General features: G+C 41.6%; 1 protein-coding gene and 1 non-coding gene across 5 annotated transcripts in view; both read right to left on the reverse strand.

Moving 5' to 3' along the window:
• Positions 1–16,554, reverse strand: part of LOC126190807 (TBC1 domain family member 31) — a 277,761-nt gene that overhangs the window by 134,425 nt on the left and 126,782 nt on the right. The gene's annotated exons all lie outside the window — the stretch shown is intronic.
• Trnaa-cgc (transfer RNA alanine (anticodon CGC)) lies at positions 8,748–8,820 on the reverse strand. Its single transcript has one exon. It is a non-coding gene; the product is annotated as a tRNA-Ala (tRNA).

Genomic DNA, 16,554 nt, shown 5'->3' on the forward strand with positions numbered 1-16,554 from the left:
TCAGGATATAGTCATCTGGGCCCATTGACATCTTGCAACACGTAGGGGAATGGCTCTCCTGCATTAATCAATTGCACATTTGGATGACAGTCAAGGGATATCAAACAACATGAGCAGTAATATTGTGGAACATTAAACAACAGTCTCAATAGGTCATGACCCTGCCGCTGTTGAACTGCGACATGAGCTGGTAAATATTTTAAGGAGGCATGATATGTTGTTCTCATGAACAAACAACATTCAAATGTGATTTCTGCAAGAGAAACCAGTTGCAAAATCTTTCCTAACACACAGAATGTAGAAAGTGTAACTGCCACATACTTTGTACAACTGCGCTGTAATGCTAATGACATAGCGGTATATATCCAAATATGCAGTAAATTTCACGCCAATCTGACGTGTTGTATGCAGCTTTCAAGCTGTTGCAGTTTTACTTGCCATCAGTGTTTATGCAGACTTCTGGTATTTTCTTTGTATGTGAGTGGGACCACGTATCACATAATTTTATTTTCTAAATATAGAGACAAACATTTTACACAGAATTTAAACATGCTATTTGAGTCATTTTCCCATTATCTTTCACTGACTGTATCAAAAATTGTGTCTGTGTATCAGGATATCTTGTGTATTTTCAATTGCAGAGTTCTGCAAAAAATAAAATTCATTCATCAATTGTAAACCACATTTGCACTTTCTACTAATTTTGGCAGTAGCAGCCCAGTTCACGAAACTGTTTCCCTTATTTCAGTTTACACCTACATGAATAAATGTTTCTGAGAATTTTGGGTGATTACTAGTGTCATGCAAATCAACAGTTATGAGTTACCATTGTCCATTTAACAAATTTTGGCTACAATATATAGTTTAAAAATCACTTTCCCTAAATTGCTGTGTAGGTACTTTTATGATTACTGCAATATTTTCACCTCTTCCTGCTCTCTAACCATTTTCTTCTAAGAAAACATTGAGAGGTTAATGTAATGCAGTTTTAGCTATACTGACTGCTACAGCAAACTAATTTGTTATGCTCATATTATAACTGTTGCATTGTCATGCATTAAGGTGCGCCTTTCGATGGCAGTGTAAACTGTCTGCATACGCAATAAACTTGTGCAATTTTTGAGTCTTTTAGAGAGCACAGCAATAACAATAAAAGACCGCAAGATCCAATTAACTTCAGGATGTGTTGTTGTTGTTGTTGTTGTTGTTGTTGTTGTTGTCTGAGACTGGTTTGATGCAGCTCTCCATGCTACTCTATCCTGTGCAAGCTTCTTCATCTCCCAGTACCTACTGCAACCTACATCCTTCTGAATCTGCTTAGTGTATTCATCTCTTGGTCTCCCTCTATGATTTTTACCCTCCACGCTGCCCTCCAGTACTAAATTGGTGATCCCTTGATACCTCAGAACATGTCCTACCAACTGATCCCTTCTTCTAGTCAAGTTGTGCCACAAACTCCTCTTCCCCCCAATTCTATTCAGTACCTCCTCATTAGTTATGTCATCTACCCATCTAATCTTCAGCATTCTTCAGTAGCACCACATTTCGAAAACTTCTATTCTCTTCTTGTCTAAACTATCTATCGTCCATGTTTCACTTCCATACATGGCTACACCCCATACAAATACTTTCAGAAACGACTTCCTGACACTTAAACCTATACTCAATGTTAACAAATTTCTCTTCTTCAGAAATGCTTTCCTTGTCACTGCCAGTCTACATTTTATATCCTCTCTACTTCGAGCATCATCAGTTATTTTGCTCCCCAAATAGCAAAACTCCTTTACTACTTTAAGTGTCTCATTTCCTAATCTAATTCCCTCAGCATCACCGGACTTAATTCGACTACATTTCATTATCCTCATTTTGCTTTTGTTGATGTTCATCTTATATCCTTCTTTCAAGACACTGTCCATTCCGTTCAGCTGCTCTTCCAGGGCCTTTGCTGTCTCTGACAGAATTACAATGTCACCGGCAAACCTCAAAGTTTTTATTTCTTCTCCATGGATTTTAATACCTACTCCGAATTTTTCTTTTGTTTCCTTCACTGCTTGCTCAATACAGAGATTGAATAACACCGGGGACAGGCTACAACCCTGTCTCACTCCCTTCCCAACCACTGCTTCCCTTTGATGCCCCTCGACTCTTATAACTGCCATCTGGTTTCTGTACAAATTGTAAATAGCTTTTCGCTCCCTGTATTTTACCCCTGTCACCTTCAGAATTTGAAAGAGAGTATTCAAGTCAACATTGTCAAAAGCTTTCTCTAAGTCTACAAATGCTAGAAATGTAGGTTTGCCTTTCCTTAATCTGGCTTCTAACATAAGTCGTAGGGTCAGTATTGCCTCACATGTTGCGATATTTCTACGGAATCCAAACTGATCTTCTCCGAGGTCAGATTCCACTAGTTTTTCTATTCGTCTGTAAAGAATTCGCGTTAGTGTTTTGCAGCCGTGACTTATTAAACTGATAGTTCAGTAATTTTCACATCTGTCAACACCTGCTTTCTTTGGGATTGGAATTATTATATTCTTCTTGAAGTCTGAGGGTATTTCGCCTGTCTCATACATCTTGCTCACCAGATGGTAGAGTTTTGTCAGGACTGGCTCTCCCAAGGCTGTCAGTACTTCTAATGGAATGTTGTCTACTGCCGAACCTTTGTTTTGACTCAGATCTTTCAGTGCTCTGTCAAACTCTTCACGCAGTATCATATCTCCCATTTCATCTTCATCTACATCCTCTTCCATTTCCATAATATTGTCCTCAAGTACATCGCCATTGTATAGACCCTCTATATACTCCTTCCACCTTCCTGCTTACCCTTCTTTGCTTAGAACTGGGTTTCCATCTGAGCTCTCGATATTCATACAAGTGGTTCTCTTTTCTCCGAGGGTCTCTTTAATTTTCCTGTAGAGAGTATCTATCTTACTCCTAGTGAGATAATCCTCTACATCCTTGCATTTGTCCTCTAGCCATCCCAGTTTAGCCATTTTGCACTTCCTGTCGATCTCATTTTTGAGACGTTTGTATTCCTTTTTGCCTGCTTCATTTACTGCATTTTTATATTTTCTCCTTTCATCAATTAAATTCAATATTTCTTCTGTTACGCAAGGATTTCTACTAGGCCTTGTCTTTTTACCTACTTGATCCTCTGCTGCCTTCACTACTTCATCCCTCAAAGCTTCTTCCTCTTCTACTGTATTTCTTTCCCCCATTCCTGTCAATTGTTCCCTTATGGTCTCCCTGAAACTCTGTACAACCTCTGGTTTAGTCAGTTTATCCAGGTCCCATCTCCTTAAATTCCCACCTTTTTGCAGTTTCTTGAGTTTTAATCTGCAGCTCATAACCAATAGATTGTGGTCAGAGTCCACATCTGCCCCTGGAAATGTCTTACAATTTAAAACCTGGTTCCTAAATCTCTGTCTTACCATTATATAATCTATCTGAAACCTGTCAGTATCTCCAGGATTCTTCCATGTATACAATCTTCTTTTATGATTCTTGAACCAAGTGTTATCTATGATTAAGTTACGCTCTGTGCAAAATTCTACCAGGTGGCTTCCTCTTCCGTTTCTTACCCCCAATCCATATTCACCTACTACATTTCCTTCTCTCCCTTTTCCTACTGATGAATTCTAGTCACCCACAACTATTAAATTTTTGTCTCCCTTCATTATCTGAATAATTTCTTTTATTTCATCATACATTTCTTCAATTTCTCCGTCATCTGCAGGGCTAGTAGGCATATAAACTTGTACTACTGTGGTAGGCGTGGGCTTCGTATCTATCTTGGCCACAATAATGCGTTCACTATGCTGTTTGTAGTAGCTTACCCGCATTCCTATTTTCCTATTCATTATTAAACCTACTCCTGCAGTGCCCCTATTCGATTTTGTGTTTATAACCCTGTAGTCACCTGATCAGAAGTCTTGTTCCTCCTGCCACCGAACTTCACAAATTCCCACTATATCTAACTTTAACCTATCCATTTCTCTTTTTAAATTTTCTAATCTACCTGCCCGATCAAGGGATCTGACATTCCACGCTCCGATCTGTAGAACGCCAGTTTTCTTTCTCCTGATAACGACATCCTCTTGAGTAGTCCCCGCCCGGAGATCCGAATGGGGGACTATTTTACCTCCGGAATGTTTTACCCAAGAGGACACCATCATCATTTAACCATACAGTAAAGCTGCACGCCCTTGGGAAAAATTATGGCTGTAGTTTCCCCTTGCTTTCAGCCGTACCAGCACAGCAAGGCCGTTTTGGTTAGTGTTACAAGGCCAGATCAGTCAATCATCTAGACTGTTGCCCCTGTTACTACTGAAAAGGCTGCTGCCCCTCTTCAGGAACCACACATTTGTCTGGCCCCTCAACAGATACCCCTCCGTTGTGGTTGCACCTACGTTACGGCTATCTGTATTGCTGAGGCATGCAAGCCTCCCATCAGCGGCAAGGTTCATGGCTCTTGTGGGGCGGGGGGGGGGGGGGGGGGGGGGGGGTATGAGAAAATTTTGTCTCAAGTTTTCTATTGTTACAATGGAAAATAACTTTCTTAACTATTAGTAATGTCAGTTCTTACACAGAACTTCTAAACCTTGTATCAAAACATATTTTGAAATTAAGAGAGAAATAGCAAGGTTAGTTTAAAATTATTCGTTTACCGTTCAGAAAAACTTTGCTCCAATCACACTGCAAACCCACAGCGAATGTCGTTTTCAAGAACAGGATGAGCTGGTTGCTGCTCCTAAGCAGCTGCAAATTGCCCTGCTTGCCGTCATGCAATTGGAAAGTGCAGCTAACGGTGTGTTGTGCACACTGAAGAGAGACATGTACCGGACGTCTAAAGGACCTTCTGTAAACACTGTTTCCTCCATGTAATACAGAACCTATCACCAGTCATCTTAAATTTTGAGTGGCATGTCAGGGACAGGTCTAAAAGTCACATACAGGGAAGACAAGGATTAGGTAGACCTCAGTTTTTAAACCCATCTCTTTATCCAACAAAAGAAGACGCTGTCTCCCAATGCAACAAACAGAGCCAGTGCCGCACATTTCATCTGCCGAGAAGCCTGAAGTATCCCTCAGAGGAAGACAAACGAAAAAAAGATAACGATCTGTCAATTGCCAGCATTTCAAGCATAAGATGAATAATGGTACTCTTTTGGGAAATGTCAACAAGGAAAGGGGAGGAACACTTAGGAGTGTCATTCAATATGCTGAAGAGGCTGTTCCAGCAGCTGTTGAGGGAACAAGATGCAACCAGCTGCAGATCGTGGCACACACTGGAACTGATGATGCCTTTTGGCATCCGTCAGAGAAGGTTGAGAAGACCAACTCTGCTCACAGAATTTCAACAAAGCTCACGATCTGCAGCATTGTTCACAGAACTGATCATTGACTGAGTCAAGTAGAGGGCTTGAGTCACAATGTTCAAAAATATCGTGACAAGCTAGGCTGACTTTTTGATCTTGCACCGTAAAAACAATAACTGTAGATGACACCCCTCCCCCAAATGGCTCGTGATCAACTGCCAAAACATTCACAAGAAAGTCTCAGAGTTTTAAGCACCTTTAAGAAGCAGTGGAGCATACATATTAATAAGAAGATATAACTGGTTTAAACCAAAAATTGGCAGTAATGAAATTTTTATTTAATTTAAATTATAAATTAAAATTTATAAGTGTATATTGAGAGGATACGGTAATATGAAGGTGGTGTATATGTCACAGTAGAGGAGCAACTCAGATCCAATGACACAGAAACTGAGGCCAGAAACTTCAGTGAAATGCTTAACTCATTAATATATATATTCCCCAATCATACTGTCAGTGTGATGGAAATATATTAGATCCAAAGAAAGGAAAAGACCTGACCTCTTTCAGGATGTCCAAACTGGTGTTAGTACCACTGAGCATGGAGCAGAGGCATCAGCAATGAATACCAAAGTTGAAAGGAAAACTAGAACAAGCAGAAAGATTTACATACTCAGTAAACTACATAAATGTGCAGAAGTGCCATATCATAAGGAGGCATCTGAAATAATTAGCTTTCCATAGCAGCATGTAGACTAACTATGACTCATATTTAAAAGAACAGTTGAGCAAGTACTGGGTAGATACGATCCTATTACAAAAGTTCATGTTGTGAGTGACCCTTCGAGGTATATAGCATGCATAAGGAAACTTCTAAAGAAACAGCAAGTGCTGGATGTGGACAAGAGGTGTAAAAAGAAGGACATAGGTGTAGATAGCTGGATGCTAAATGAAATGTGTTTAGCTGTCAACAGGGCAATGCAAGAGGCCTTCAATGACTAAAACAGCAGAAGTTTATGAAAAGATCTTTTACATAATCAAAGAAATTTTGGTCATAAGTGAAGGCTGTCAATGGCACCCAAGCGATCGTTCAACACTCGTGGACGACACTGGAACTGAAATTGAGGTTACCATAGCAGATACACTGAAGTCGCCTTTCAAATTTTCTTTTACAAATGAAAATCTAGGAACACTGCCCCAGCTTAGCTCTTGCACCACCGAAAAGATTGCTGACATAGACATTAGTGTCAGTGAGGTAGAGAAACAATTAAAATTGGTACAGCAAAACTTGTCACATCTATCTACAAGAAGGGTAACAGAAGTGATTCATGAAAGTACGAGGGTTGACTGAAAAGTAATGCCTCCACCTTTGTAACTCTTCAACAGTTGGCAGCACTGGTACGCGGCAGGTACTGGCTTGTTCCGTAGCCTCTTCTCTACAGCTCCAGTTGACGAGAAGTCTTAGCACTGAACGGTTGTTTTGTTACAGTGTAAAGTATGGAACCCTGCACAGACGGTTTGTCAATGCGATTTAAGCAACACGCAGTAATTGAATTCTTGACAGTAGGTGTCACCCCAAAGGAGATTCATCACAGAATGAAAGCAGTTTATGGTGATTGTGTTGTTGTGAGTACTGTGCGTCTCCATTCTCGTAACACAAGAGGAGTTCCTGGCAAATTACAAGTCTGTTGCTTTCATTTCAGGCGGCAGCATCTGGGGTATCCATCATGCACAGATCTTCTGATAGCCAAGTAAAGCAATAATGTGACCCACACATTCTTGTGAAAGGCTGATTGTGCTTGCAATTTCTCCCTTAGTGATACGACGATCGTCCTGAATCCGTCTGTCAACATTTTGCTTGTGAAACTTGGTGGTTGCTGTCACAGGATGCCCAACTCTTTGTTTGTCACACAGGTCAGATGTACCCGTCTCAACATCTTTACATTATTTGCCCAACGACGCACAGTACTCTTATCAACACAATCACCATTAACTGCTTTCATTCTCTGATGAATCTCCTTTGGGGTGACACCTTCTGCTGTCAAGAATTCAATGACTGCACATTGCTTAAATCACATTGACCGACCGCCTGTGCAGGGTTCCATACTTTACAATGTAACAACACAACCGTTCAATGCTAAGGCTTCCCACCAAATGGAGCTGAAGAGAAGAGGCTATGGAACAAGCCAGTACCAATGCTGCCAACTGTTGAAGAGGTACCCCTGTATCATCAAATATCAATGTCATCCTTCTGTGCAGAATGTTATAACATACTGTGAACTCAAACATAAAAGGGCTCTCTCGAGCAGAATGACCATCCAACCAGTATGGTTTACAAAAAAATCAGTCATGTAAAAGCCACATAGAACTTTTCTGATATGACATCTAGAAAGCCATGGACTGAGGCAATCTGGTAGATGCAGTATTTCTTGACTTCTGAAAACCTTTTGATACTGCATCATATCAAGGCTTATTAAGAAGACTAACACAATGGAGATTATCAGATGAAATATGTGACTGGAATGGTGATTTCCTGGTAGGGAGGACATAGCTTATCTTGAATGGAGAGGTGTAGAAGTTACTTCACGCATGCCTCAGGGAAGTGTGTTGAGAGCCTTGCTGCTCATGTTGTCATTAACAATGTGGGACACAATATTAGTAATAACCTCATGCTTTTTGGAAATGACACAGTAATCTACACTGAAGTAACATTTAAAAAAAGTTGCACAATATATTCAAATGGGATTATGATAGCTTTTGAAAATGATGCAAAGATCTGCAATTTGCTTTAAATGATCATAAATGTGTACGCACTTCACAAAGTGCAAAAGCATAGTATTCTATTAGTACAATATCAATGAGTCATAAATGGCATCATTCATCTCTTACATATATCTGGGTGTAACAACTTTTGAGAATATGAAATGGAATAATCACATAGCCTCAGTCATAGGTCAAGAAGGTGCAATCTTCAGTTCATTGGTAAGATACTGTGAAAAATGCAGTCAGTCTACAAAAGAAACCAATTAGAAAACAGATGTGTGACCCACTACAGGTGTGTGGCCTATCTACTTCTAATACATACTAAGTAAACCACTGTTAAGTTCATCACAGAACGTACTTATCGTGTATCACACATTAGGGTTTCTTCCTGTTACAGTCATGTATGGAGTGTGGGAAGAATACCTCCTTAAATCCCTCTGTGAGTGTTGTAATTAATCTAATTATAGAGGGTACAACAAATAAGACGGAGGAGGAGGAGGAGGAGGAGATTAGTGTTTAACGTCCCGTCGACAACGAGGTCATTAGAGACGGAGCGCAAGCTCGGGTGAGGGAAGGATGGGGAATGAAATCGGCCGTGCCCTTTCAAAGGAACCATCCTGGCATTTGCCTGAAGCGATTTAGGGAAATCACGGAAAACCTAAATCAGGATGGCAGGAGACGGGATTGAACCGTCGTCCTCCCGAATGCGAGTCCAGTGTGCTAACCACTGCGCCACCTCGCTCGGTAAATAAGACGGATGATTTCCTCCTTTTATATTCCCCCTCCCCCAGTCAAATACATATATCCTCCCATGAGCCATGGACCTTGCTGTTGGTGGGGACGTTTGCATGCCTTAGCGATACAGATAGCCATACTGTAGGTGCAACCATAACGGAGGTGTATCTGTTGAGAGGCCAGACAAATGCGTGATTCCTGAAGCGGGGCAGCAGTCGTTCAGTACTTGCAGGGGCAACAGTCTGGATGATGATTGAACTGGCCTTGTAATATGTGAGGTAACAGGCGAGTTATGGCGCCCTGAAAATATTCTAAGTTTGGAGTTGGCGTGGCCGCGCTGGGACTTCTCGGCGGGCCGCAGCTCGTTGGCGGCCACGTGGTGCCAAATTGTTAGCTAGGGTCCAGGCCGACAGCATGGCTGGGAATTCCATGGTGACACTGTGTCGATGAAGGTGACATGCCTGGAGTGCCAAAGATGGCGGACTTTGTGAAACCATAATGGCAGACATTTCGCAGTTCATATAGAAATTAATAATACCCCGAGGAGTCATGATACCTTAAAAAGAAACATGCATGTTACCATTATTTGCACGACAATTCTAAGCGTGGCTGGGAATTCCATGGTGACGCTGTGTCGATGAACGTGACATGCCTGGAGTGCCAAAGATGGCGGACTTTGTGAAACCATAATGGCAGACATTTCGCAGTTCATATAGAAATTAATAATACCCAGAGGAGTCATGATACCTTAAAAAGAAACATGTATGTTACCATTATTTGCACGACAATTCTGATGGCATAATCAGATTTTCAATATCTTTCTTAGTTTAAAGTTTAGTATCTGACTGTAAATTATACAAGTAACACCTAGCAATGAATTTCCAAAATCTAAATGGTTCATTTGATTTTATTGATCGATGTGTCTTTACAAAGCTATTAGTGTAAACCTAAATTGGTATAAATTACAGGCATGTAACTTGAATAGTACACAAGTTATTGGAGGCCAAAGTGGCCGATTACTATTGATTGCATCAGGCCATAAGTACTCCACAGTCTCATGAAAAAACGGTAGCAGCATGCTTATAAATATATTTATTCATCTATGTCTTTGTTTATATCTGATATATACTATTCATGAAGAAATTTGTTAAATATTTACTGTGTTTTAGAAAGCACAGAAACATTAGGCAACTGGTCTACCTTTTGTTTCTATTCCTTTGTTATATGTTAATTTGATTTGTTTATGTATTTAATAATGTGTGTTACAGTGTATTATGGTCCAGCCATAGGAATATTTATTTAATTTCAAGTTATGTAAATGTAAATCCAATATTTCAAATGTGTTTCAAAATGTTTGTGAGTGTGCGTTGGCTTTGAGACATGATGGAGGGCTATCGCCAATCAAAGCGGTCATTACTAATGGAGACGACTACCAAAGTGAATGGAGGGAGAGTTCTGAAGAGGGTGGCGTGAGGGACAGTCACACAGGACACGGAGAGTTCTGGACAGTATGGGAGAGGACACAGAGTGCTGGACAGTGCGGCGTGAGGGATAGTCGCACAGGACACAGAGGGCCCTGGCCGGTACGGTGCGACAGACGCATGGTCACGGGAAAGACTTGGAGTGGAGCAGTTTGCACATGGTTTCAAGAGATAGAAATATTTTGTAGTGCCAACTTGTGTACTTGTGAGATTTCCGTGGCTTCTGCAGTGAAAATGTAGTACGCATTTGGAAGTGAATATCTCACGAGCTATGTTGTCATTCATAACTCATTACTTGAAGTAGGAATCTATTGTTTCCCTGTTATTCAACTAATATTTTTTTCATTGCTGGACCATCAACACCAATAACTATTTTACAGTAATAAAGGGCATTCTTAAAGGTACTTCTGCTATCGTACTCATCATTTAAAGTCATTAAAATAGTACCAGCAAAATTTATTTAATTGCAATCTTTCATTTCTAAATTTCTATATAAAATTCAAAATTCGCAACTGCCGAGTGATAGGAACCTTCGACCATTCGATTAATGTGTATATTCATATTGTATAGTGTAGACTAAGCAATATTTGGCTTGTAATGCAGCAACTATGTATCCTAGCGCCTAGACAACGAAACCAGCTAAAACTTTTAATATTCCAACTCTATGAGTCTGAGGGTACGTAGTTGAGGGCCACCACACCACATCAAATCACATTTTATTACTTGAAAGCCCGTAAACATCAACCAAAACAGTATCGCTGTGCTGGTACTGTGAATGGCTGAAAGCAAGGTGAAACTACAGCCAGAATTTTTCCCGAAGGCATGCAGCTTTACCTTATGTTTAAATGATGATGGCAACCTCTTGCATAAAACATTCCAGAGGCAAAATAGTTTCCCATTCGGATCTCCGGGTGGGGACTACTGAGAAGGAATTCAATATCTGGAGAAAGAAAACTTGCATTCTACGGATTGGAGGGTGGAATGTCAGATCCCTTAATCGAGCATGTAGGTTAGAAAATTTAAAAAGGGAAATGGATAGGTTAACGTTAGATATAGTGAGAATTAGTGAAGCTCGGAGGCAGGAGGAACAGGACTTCTGGTCAGATGCATACAGGGTTATAAGTACAAAATCAAATAGGGGTAATGCAGGAGTAGGTTTAATAATGAATAAAAGAATAGGAACACGGATAAGCTACTATGAAGAGCATAGTGAATGCATTATTGTAGCCAGGGTAGACACGAAGCCCACACCTAACACAGTAGTACAAGTTTATATGCCAGCTAGTTTCAAAGATGACGGAGAGATTGAAGAAATTTAAGATGAGGTAAAAGAAATTATTCAGCTAGTTAAGGGAGACTACAATTTAATAGTCATGGGGGGGGGGGGGGGGTTTGGAAATAAATATATATATATTTATATATATTTTATATATATATATAAAAAAAATAGAGGGAAACATTCCACGTGGGAAAAATATATTTAAAAAGAAAGATGATGAGACTTACCAAACAAAAGCGCTGGCAGGTCGATAGACACACAAACAAACACAAACATACACACAAAAATCTAGCTTTCGCAACCAACGGTTGCCTCGTCAGGAAAGAGGGAAGGAGAAGGAAAGACAAAAGGATATGGGTTTTAAGGGAGAGGGTAAGGAGTCATTCCAATCCCGGGAGCGGAAAGACTTACCTTAGGGGAAAAAAAGGATAGGTATACACTCGCACACACACACATATCCATCCGCATATACACAGACACAAGCAGACATTTGTAAAGGCAAAGAGTTTGGGCAGAGATGTCAGTCGGGACGGAAGTACAGAGGCAAAGATGATGTTGAAAGACAGGTGAGGTATGAGCGGCGGCAGATTGAAATTAGAAATTAGCGGAGATTGAGGCCTGGCGGATAGCGAGAAGAGAGGATATGCTGAAGGGCAAGTTCCCATCTCCGGAGTTCAGACAGGTTGGTGTTAGTGGGAAGTATCCAGATAACCCGGACGGTGTAACACTGTGCCAAGATGTGCTGGCCGTGCACCAAGGCATGTTTAGCCACAGGGTGATCCTCATTACCAACAAACACTGTCTGCCTGTGTCCATTCATGCGAATGGACAGTTTGTTGCTGGTCATTCCCACATAGAACGCTTCACAGTGTAGGCAGGTCAGTTGGTAAATCACGTGGGTGCTTTCACACGTGGCTCTGCCTTTGATCGTGTACACCTTCCGGGTTACAGGACTGGAATAGGTGGTGGTGGGAGGGTGCATGGGACAGGTTTTACACCGGGGGTGGTTACAGGGGTAGGAGCCAGAGGGTAGGGAAGGTGGTTTGGGGATTTCATGGGGATGAACTAAGAGGTTACGAAGGTTAGGTGGACGGCGGAAAGACACTCTTGGTGGAGTGGGGAGGATTTCATGAAGGATGGATCTCATTTCAGGGCAGGATTTGAGGAAGTCGTATCCCTGCTGGAGAGTCACATTCAGAATCTGATCCAGTCCCGGAAAGTATCCTGTCACAAGTGGGGCACTTTTGGGGTTCTTCTGTGGAAGGTTCCGGGTTTGAGGAGATGAGGAAGTGGCTCTGGTTATTTGCTTCTGTACCAGGTTGGGAGGGTAGTTACGGGATGCAAAAGCTGTTTTCAGGTTGTTGGTGTAATGATTCAAGGATTCCGGACTGGAGCAGATTCGTTTGCCACGAAGACCTAGGCTGTAGGGAAGGGACCGTTTGATGTGGAATGGGTGGCAGCTGTCATAATGGAGGTACTGTTGCTTGTTGGTGGGTTTGATGTGGACGGACGTGTGAAGCTGGCCATTGGACAGGTGGAGGTTAACGTCAAGGAAAGTGGCATGGGATTTAGAGTAGGACCAGGTGAATCTGATGGAACCAAAGGAGTTGAGGTTGGAGAGGAAATTCTCGAGTTCTTCTTCACTGTGAGTCCAGATCATGAAAATGTCATCAATAAATCTGTACCAAACTTTGGGTTGGCAGGCCTGGGTAACCAAGAAGGCTTCCTCTAAGCGACCCATGAATAGGTTGGCGTACGAGGGGGCCATCCTGGTACCCATGGCTGTTCCCTTTAATTGTTGGTATGTCTGGCCTTCAAAAGTGAAGAAGTTGTGGGTCAGGATGAAGCTGGCTAAGGTAATGAGGAAAGAGGTTTTAGGTAGGGCGGCAGGTGATCGGCGTGAAAGGAAGTGCTCCATCGTAGTGAGGCCCTGGACATGCGGAATATTTGTGTATAAGGAAGTGGCATCAATGGTTACAAGGATGGTTTCTGGGGGCAACAGACTGGGTAGGGATTCCAGGCGTTGGAGAAAGTGGTTGGTGTCTTTGATGAAGGATGGGAGACTGCATGTAATGGGTTGAAGGTGTTGATCTACGTAGGCAGAGATGCGTTCTGTGGGGGCTTGGTAACCAGCTACAATGGGACGGCCGGGATGATTGGGTTTGTGAATTTTGGGAAGAAGGTAGAAGGTAGGGGTGCGGGGTGTTGGTGGGGTCAGGAGGTTGATGGAGTCAGGTGAAAGGTTTTGTAGGGGGCCTAAGGTTCTGAGGATTCCTTGAAGCTCCGCCTGGACATCAGGAATGGGATTACCATGGCAAACTTTGTAAGTAGTGTTGTCTGAAAGCTGACGCAGTCCCTCAGCCACGTACTCCCGACGATCAAGTACCACAGTCGTGGAACCCTTGTCCGCCGGAAGAATGACGATGGATTGGTCAGCCTTCAGATCACGGATAGCCTGGGCTTCAGCAGTGGTGATGTTGGGAGTAGGATTAAGGTTTTTTAAGAAGGATTGAGAGGCAAGGCTGGAAGTCAGAAATTCCTGGAAGGTTAGGAGAGGGTGATTTTGAGGAAGAGGAGGTGGGTCCCGCTGTGACGGAGGACGGAACTGTTCCAGGCATGGTTCAATTTGAATAGTATCTTGGGGAGTTGGATCATTAGGAGTAGGATTAGGATCATTTTTCTTCGTGGCAAAGTGATATTTCCAGCAGAGAGTACGGGTGTAGGACAGTAAATCTTTGACAAGGGCTGTTTGGTTAAATCTGGGAGTGGGGCTGAAGGTGAGGCCTTTGGATAGGACAGAGGTTTCGGATTGGGAGAGAGGTTTGGAGGAGAGGTTACCAAACAAAAGTGCTGGCAGGTCGATAGACACACAAACAAACACAAACATACACACAAAATTCTAGCTTTCGCAACCAACGGTTGCCTCGTCAGGAAAGAGGGAAGGAGAAGGAAAGACAAAAGGATATGGGTTTTAAGGGAGAGGGTAAGGAGTCATTCCAATCCCGGGAGCGGAAAGACTTACCTTAGGGGGAAAAAAGGACAGGTATACACTCGCACACACACACACATATCCATCTACACATACACAGACACAAGCAGACATTCCTTTTACAAATTTTTATGGCATCTCCACAGTACCCAAAATCTTGAAAGTTAGCTCAGGGTTTGGCCAACTTTATTATTCATTACATTATTTTGGTTAATTGGAACTCATAAGTATAATCAGATTACACAGAACTGTACTAATGGGAAATACCAGAAATTTAAAACTTCATTAACATTGTTCCTTTGTAAATATCTACCCAGTTGCTAACATTCAGTTGAAGCAGATCAAAAGTCTACAGAAATAAGTGAAGTATCTACACAGCTAATGCTAGAAATCTGTTAGCAACTTTTGCACTCATTTAGTTCTAGAGTAATTAGCATTTTTATCTAAAACATTGTTACTGGAGTAGAATCCCATATTTTGGCAACCTAGACAGCATAATCCAATCACAGTTATTGTTTTATCTAGAAGTCCTCAGTCACGGAGTGAGATCTGGTGATTGGGGAGGCCATTTCATGAAACAGCTGTCCTCTTCTGTAGCACAGCCGATCCATCAATGCGGCAGCTCCGAGTTCAGGTATCCATGAACTTCATGATGAAAATGGGATGGAGCATCATCCTGCTAAAAGATGACTGGAGAGTCTGATTGCATTTGAGGCATCAGCCAATGCTGCAACATATCCAAGTAGGCATATCCAGTGACAGTGATCTCAGCAAAGAAGAATGGCCCATACAATTTTTGACATGACAAGGCACAAAAAACATTTACCTCTGGGGAATCACGCTCAAATGCAATGCATTTGTGTGGAAGCTTTGTACCCCAGATTCGACAATTATGCCTGATCACTTTCCCATTAGTGTGAAAAGTGGCTTCATCACTAAAAATTTAGCGATCAAAAATGCCATCCTCATCTTCATTCAATTGTTGCAATTGCGAACAAAACTCAAAACGCTTGTCTTTGTCATCGTCATTGAGCTTCTGCACTAGCTCCAATTTGAATGGTTTCATAGACAGCTTCTGTCACAGGGCTTTCCACACAGTCACTGGAGCCATTTCGGGTTCACAAGATGCATGATGCACTGATTTCTTTGGACTACTTATGAATGTCTCTCGTATACACTCCACAATCACTTCACTCAAATTAAAATGTCCGCTTCTCTTTATCGGGCACAAGCAACCCGTCGTAATGAATTTGTTGTGCCAGTAGTAAATGGCCTTCCTTGTTGGTGGCTTCTTACCATACTTGGTTCTAAACATCTGTTGAACAGCTGTAGCATACTTGTTTTTGTCGAACTCCAATACACAGAAAGCTCACTCTGCACCTGAACTCGCCATGCGCTGACTATTGCAAATTACCAAAATACGCTGTGGCACTATACATGAAAAAAAAACCTTAAGTGTTTCTCTTCAAAATGACATATGTATGATATCTGTACAATGTTTGGTTCCCGTGCAATAAATAATTGAAAGTGTTCCCAGACTTTATGTACACCCTGTATTGTTCAAGTGTATGAGACCCTTACCAAATACGACAAACAGGGGATACTGCAAGCATGCAGAGCAGGACAGCACAAATGGTCACACGTTTGTTTAGCTCACAGGCGAGCACAACAGTAATTCTGAAAAATCTGAACTGAGACACCCTTGAAAATAGATGACAACTGTCATGTGAAAGCCTACTTACAAAGTTTCAAGGGCTTGTATTAAGTAAGGAATTTAAATATATACAACAGCATGCTATGTCTTATTCCTACAGTCTACACCATATGGTGTGGACTGTAACATTTAAGAAGACATTCTTCCCACATTCCACATGCAAACTGAAAGGAAGAAACTGTAATATAGGTACATGGTATAATGTGAAATACTCTCTGCCATGAGTTTGACAGTGGTTTGTAGAATATAGATCTATCAAGAGATTATAATTAAATTTG

Source organism: Schistocerca cancellata, chromosome 6 (genome assembly GCF_023864275.1).
Source record: "Schistocerca cancellata isolate TAMUIC-IGC-003103 chromosome 6, iqSchCanc2.1, whole genome shotgun sequence".
Taxonomy (NCBI): Eukaryota; Metazoa; Arthropoda; class Insecta; order Orthoptera; family Acrididae; genus Schistocerca; species Schistocerca cancellata.